This window comes from Tupaia chinensis, unplaced genomic scaffold (assembly GCF_000334495.1).
Source record: "Tupaia chinensis unplaced genomic scaffold, TupChi_1.0 Scaffold000144_1, whole genome shotgun sequence".
In the NCBI taxonomy this organism is placed as follows: Eukaryota; Metazoa; Chordata; class Mammalia; order Scandentia; family Tupaiidae; genus Tupaia; species Tupaia belangeri.
In genome coordinates this window covers 217,714-223,813 of record NW_006159614.1, presented here as the reverse complement: position 1 = coordinate 223,813, position 6,100 = coordinate 217,714, and the positions used below count along the sequence as shown (strand labels likewise).

General features: G+C 56.8%; 1 long non-coding RNA gene across 2 annotated transcripts; it reads left to right on the top strand.

Moving 5' to 3' along the window:
* Positions 1-229: 229 nt before the first annotated feature.
* On the top strand, positions 230-3,869 carry LOC114007240 (uncharacterized). 2 transcript variants are annotated; one of them, XR_003548856.1, is made up of 4 exons: positions 230-519; positions 1,091-1,591; positions 2,151-2,361; positions 3,439-3,869. It is a non-coding gene; the product is annotated as an uncharacterized LOC114007240 (long non-coding RNA). The 2 variants fall into 2 exon arrangements; XR_003548855.1 differs by having other exon boundaries at positions 1,091-2,361.
* The last annotated feature ends 2,231 nt before the right edge of the window (positions 3,870-6,100 follow it).

The following is a 6,100-nucleotide window of genomic DNA, read 5'->3' as shown; positions in this document are numbered from 1 at the left end:
ACTAACCAAGAAGCATTATCTGTGCTTCTGCGGCCAGCTTCAGCGGAGTTAGGGTCTCCCTGCTGAGTGGCCCGTGCTTGGAGAGAGGGAGCAGAGGCAGAGAAATGGGGTCCACGCAGCAGAGATGGGACGGGGCCTCTGGTTTCCAGGACCGCCTGGAGTGCACTGAAGCCAAATTACAGTTACAAATCTGTCAGGCCGCCCGGAAACAGGAAGCGGGGCTGGGCCAGCCGCAACCAGTCCCGGCACACGCTGGCGGCCTCAGCAGAGCAGGGGAAGAGAAACGCGCCTGCCCTGCAGACCTCAGCTCCCAACCGTGCGGCGTTTCTATTACCACTGTCCCCGGAAGGCCATCAGTCAGACACAAGGGGCTGTGGCGGGAGAGGCCCTGGCCTGCCGTGTGCCCAGGTGGACGGCCCACCTTTCCTGAAAGACAGGAGCCAGTTATCGTCCAAGCCCGGATGGCAGCTGTGACGGGGCCAGGAAATAGCACCTTGGACTGGGCACCCGGTGCTCAGGGTGAGTCACAGCATGGAGGCAGAGGGCCACCAGGTGGTTACGGTGCTCAGGGTGAGTCACAGCATGGAGGCGGAGGGCCACCAGGTGGTTACGGTGCGGCACTCCCTCGTGGCCTGACGCAGTGCGAGTCCTGGACCTAGCAGCCTAGAACTCACGCTGTGTGTGCACGTGCGTGTGCCCAAAATCTTGAGAGGAGAAGGGATTGCAGCGTGGCCATGCCCCCGGGGGGTTAGCAGCCTGGAACTCACGCTGTGTGTGCGTGCGTGTGCCCAAAATCTCGAGAGGAGAAGGGATTGCAGCGTGGCCGTGCCCCCGGGGGATAATTTCTCCCTTTCAGTGTCTGTCTCTCCGGTGAGCATACCCTATAGCTAAAACCTCTAAAAACACTCCCCCAAAACCCAAAATGGAGACAGAAAATAGGGATAGAGGGCCAGCAGGTGGCATGGTGGTAGAGGAGTTGAACTCCCACATGGCTGACCACAGTTCAAGGCCTAGACCTGGTGGCTTGCTTTCTTACTTTCCCTCTCTCTGTTTCTCTGGTGAAATTAAAATTAATTAATTAATTCTTAAGAGAAGAACAAGAACGGGATCGCTTTCTTTGAAGAGTTTCTAGTGTCTTCAGGAAGGCACAGCCTTGGAAAGACGTGCTGAGGAGCAGCGACGAAGCCAGCACACGCCTTTGTCCACTCGGCGTCTAGCTGTGTGCCGCCGGGCTCTGCTCTGCCCTGGATTATAGCCAAGGCCCAACACACAAGGAAAAAGACACCGCACCACAGTCCAGAAAGTCCTTCGGTGAGGCCGGCACCAGCCCCCAGGCCGTCGGGAGAAGGGAGCAGCGACCCTAAGCCCTTCCTCTGCCCTCCAGGAGATGGGTGCAGGGAGCGCAGAGAGTCGGCCTCGGCGATGGGTGATGGGTGATGGGTCAAAGCCCGTTTCCCTCAGATGCTGTTCACAGAATCACTTGGAAGGCACAGTGGTTGGGGAAGTAGGAGGAGCCGGCGTGAGCCCAGGGAGCCCCCCTGGTGAGGAGACCCCGCCGCCTTTACCTCGCCCGTCCTTCCTGCCCTAGAAGGTGAGGCAGGAAAGGCCGACGGCCCTCGGGCGTCCTGGGTCTGCGACGGCAGCAGAGGGCTGGTGCCCAGAGCACCAGAGGGCAGCCACACGCCTGGGCGAAGGGCGCTCCTGGGGGAAAGTACCCGCCCTGAGCTAGAGCCTTTCCAAGGCCGTTAAACCAGCACCAGCGGGAGACGGTGGCCAGCTCCGGAGGGCGCACTCGTGGCTGCTGGCTGAGCAGAGGAGTCGGGCTCGGTTCTCCTGGGGACAAGGTGTGACCAGGGACAGGTGGAGTGGATGGGGGAGGCCGGAGGGGCCGCTGCTCGAGGGCGATGTCAAGTGAGGGGTGAAGAGTTGGAGGGCAAGGAGGGGCGGGCTCTCTGGGCATGATGACAGTGATGACAGTGTCACCCAGACTTGGGAGAAGTGAGGGCAGAGGCCATGGCTGAGAGGGAGGCAGGGACTACGTGGGATGCTCAGGTTTGTGGAAAATAGGATTAAAGGAAGAGTGTATTTGGTGCAAAAAAAAGAAATTCATGCGTAGATTTTCAGTCTGCGTTTCCTCGAACTTTTGGCAGGCTTTTCTGGGCGGCAGGACAGAACTCCAGGCTTCCCCAGGTCCACGGGCCTTCTCGCCTTGGGGAGCGTGCGGACTTGGTGCGTGGGCAGTGCCAGGTCCCCGGTGTCTGAGAGTGTCGCTGGGCTATTTCAGGATGGCGCTCCGCAGTGCTGCTGGTGGGGAGTTTGAGGAAGACCGGCCCAGCGCGCCCAGCGGTGGGCAGTGTGGAGGTAAGGAGTGTCTGCGACAGGGGGACCCTGGCGTGGGGCCAGGCGTGGTCTGGGAGGGATGTGAGTGGCTGGAGGGGCGCCGAGCCGAGTGACAGGAAGGCATCCATGATACCCTCGCACTTAGTCGATGGAGTGGGAGGGGTCACCGTAATAAGAGCTGACGCTGGCCAAGCTCCCATGTGCCAGGCGTGTTTCTGCGTGCTTTCCACGCTAGCCCATGTAACCCCTCAGTGACGCTGTGAGGTGTTCCCCTCACTTCCAGTTTACAGATGAAGCCAGAGAGCAGAGAGTGAACTCCGTCCTGCATGTGTCAGGTGTGCGAGGCCTGCCAGGTAGTCAGACCGAGGGGCAGTAAGATTTGGGAGGCTGAATCCTGCCTCAGACCGCGTTTCCTGGGTATCTGAGAGCGCATCTCGAGCAGAAGCACGAGGCTGACCCTGTGGAACTCAGAACTCCCACAGGGACAGAGCGGGGAGGGGAGCCTGCTGGCTGCTCGCCACGGCCCAGCCACTCCTGTTTCTTCCTGGGCCCCAGCTAGGTGATACCTTCCTGCTTCCCTTGCTGGTCTCTAGTCACAGGCATGTGTGAGGGGAAGCGATCCTCCAGACAGCCCTTGGCACGGCTCTTCCACTCTCTTCCCCTTCCAGCTGACTGTGGAGACCTGCAGGGAGTCTGGGCTCAGACGTGGTTGCAAAGCTTCCATCGGCTGCGGTCTGGGCGCTGGGCAGAGCAGAGCAGAGCACCCCTCCTGCCACCCACCCAATGGCTTGGGGTTGCTCTGACCAGGCGGACACGTAACTCTGTCTATTGTGTCCACTCTGTGTCACAGCAGCTCCCCGCGCTGACCTGGGCAGAGCCCACAGAGACAGCCAGAAGCTCCGGGGAGAGGCGAGAGCTTCCGGGCCACTGGAGCTCCTGCGCGATTTTCAACCCCTTCCCAAGGCAGCACCTGTCTGGGTTAGATTTCTAGAATTAAGTCAATAAAATGACTTCACTTGTTCTAAGATTTCTTAAAAAATAGGCCAAGACCCAAATCTTGGAATAAGCTTGTTATTGTTATTATTATTATTTTTACAGGCAAGTTCCCCAGATCTTTCCCCAACTTCTGCTTTGGCCCGCTGAGGTCTGCATGAGTTGGGCGGAAGTGCAGCCTGGGCCCCTCACCTGCATGGGGCAGCCCGCTGCTTGCTCTGGAGCCCTGGACTCGCACGTGCTCGGTGCTGCACTCGGGCTGGGGCCGGGGTCCCCTCTCTTTGCAGCGTAGCACACAAAGGCCCGTCAGCGCATGGTTGTGAGGACACCCTGTGCTGAGAGTGGACTGCCTGACTCCTGCGAGCAGCCCCTGCCCTCGCCAAGGCGTCCTCAGATGGAAGTGCTCAGTGCGCCCTGCGGATTCACGTGTGGCGTCCCTCAGGCTGTGTCATGGCGGAGAACTTTGGGAATAAACGCCTTCGCCTTCACCATAGCAGTTTTGCAGAGAGCGTTGTCATGAGATTTGCAGATGCAAAGCCGGTTGTGGCGGACACGTAACTCTGTCTATTGTGTCCACTCTGTGTCACAGCAGCTCCCCGCGCTGACCTGGGCAGAGCCCACAGAGACAGCCAGAAGCTCCGGGGAGAGGCGAGAGCTTCCGGGCCACTGGAGCTCCTGCGCGATTTTCAACCCCTTCCCAAGGCAGCACCTGTCTGGGTTAGATTTCTAGAATTAAGTCAATAAAATGACTTCACTTGTTCTAAGATTTCTTAAAAAATAGGCCAAGACCCAAATCTTGGAATAAGCTTGTTATTGTTATTATTATTATTTTTACAGGCAAGTTCCCCAGATCTTTCCCCAACTTCTGCTTTGGCCCGCTGAGGTCTGCATGAGTTGGGCGGAAGTGCAGCCTGGGCCCCTCACCTGCATGGGGCAGCCCGCTGCTTGCTCTGGAGCCCTGGACTCGCACGTGCTCGGTGCTGCACTCGGGCTGGGGCCGGGGTCCCCTCTCTTTGCAGCGTAGCACACAAAGGCCCGTCAGCGCATGGTTGTGAGGACACCCTGTGCTGAGAGTGGACTGCCTGACTCCTGCGAGCAGCCCCTGCCCTCGCCAAGGCGTCCTCAGATGGAAGTGCTCAGTGCGCCCTGCGGATTCACGTGTGGCGTCCCTCAGGCTGTGTCATGGCGGAGAACTTTGGGAATAAACGCCTTCGCCTTCACCATAGCAGTTTTGCAGAGAGCGTTGTCATGAGATTTGCAGATGCAAAGCCGGTTGTCCAAATCATCGAGACACAGCTTGGATACTTCCTAGGAGCTGCTGCTTAGTCACAGCTTGGACATGAGATGTGTGGGTGGCCTCTCACAGCACCAGCCACCTGCAGCTTCGACTGCGAGCTCCCTCCCCTGCAAACGGGAGGCCAGAGGTGACAGGAACAGAGCCTGCCTGAAGGGCCGTCTTCACTGGTAAAATCGGCGCCCTCAGCACTAAGATAAATTTGCATGGCAAAACTCTTAACTGTCATTAAAAAAAAAAAAACCACACACACACATATTAGAAAAATCCACCTTTGAAACAAGACTTAATTCATAATGATTTCTAAAGGAAATAAAGAAGGACTTGAAGACAACCCTCCTGCGATCAACCCTAAGGGAGAGACAGCCTGTCTCGTCAATTTCACATCGACTTTGGCCTCAAAACCAGATCTTCTGGAATGCTGTGTGTGGATGCAGACGGCTGACTTTCTCATCACTGGTACCTAGTGGTCACCTGCGGCCGAGGGCCCAGCTCCTGACCCAGTGAGGGGTTAGATTGCCTGTTGCCTTTGTCCTGTTGGCTTCTGCTCTGGTCTCAGTCTACCCTCACACCACCTATGTAATATACATGCATTATTATGCCCGACACGCACGTGCCTGCATTCCCGATTAGCCTGACCACCCAGCCCTCTGTCTTATAAGAGAGCTGTGTTTGGGTCTCCGACCAGAGTCATCAGTCCTTCCTGCAGTTTTGCAGCTGCAGCCTCTGCAAAACCCTCTGAGAAATGGCATGTCACACGCCCAGCCCAGGGCTCCATGTAGAGCTACCCTCAGCAAATTGAGGATCATGCTCCCTATTAAGCTCCTGGCTGGTGCATCATGGCAGATTCATTTTCAGGAGCAACTTGGACCCTCCCTGTCTCCATCCTGTGCATGATAATCAGTCCTCCAGCCACAGGAGCTGTGCGGAAGCCTGGGCTCAGGAGGGCCCTGGTGACGCTAGTAACACGAACATAGTTGCTGTTCTCTATTTGGGGAAATTTAAAGGAGGGAAAAGAAAAGAGGGAGACAAAGATCAAAGGTTGAGTCCTGCTACTGGAGCCAAAGGATGACTCCGGCAGGGCTGGCGGTGACAGCCGGCTTCCAGTTTCACTCCATTAAAATGCCACAACAGAGGAAAAGATAAAAAGGCACTGCCAATCTTACATGTGTATCTCAAAAAAGCCGTCGGAGGATGAGCACAGAAGCTGCACAATAGAATGATCTTGTGGAAGACGATGAATATGGTCTGACCCTGGACTTGTCACACAGAAGCTTGCTTTGAAAGCAGGTAGTATTTCACAAAGGTGTACAGAAATTAGATGCAAAGAAGTAAGTTTAAAAAGAGGAAGAGAGTAGCTATTTATGGAGGGCCCGCCGCGTGCGGCGTGTTGCGCTCTGTACCGGGGGCGTAGCCGTGGAGTTAAGAACTCAGAGAAGGAACAGCTCTGAGGAGACGTGGAGGTAGACAACC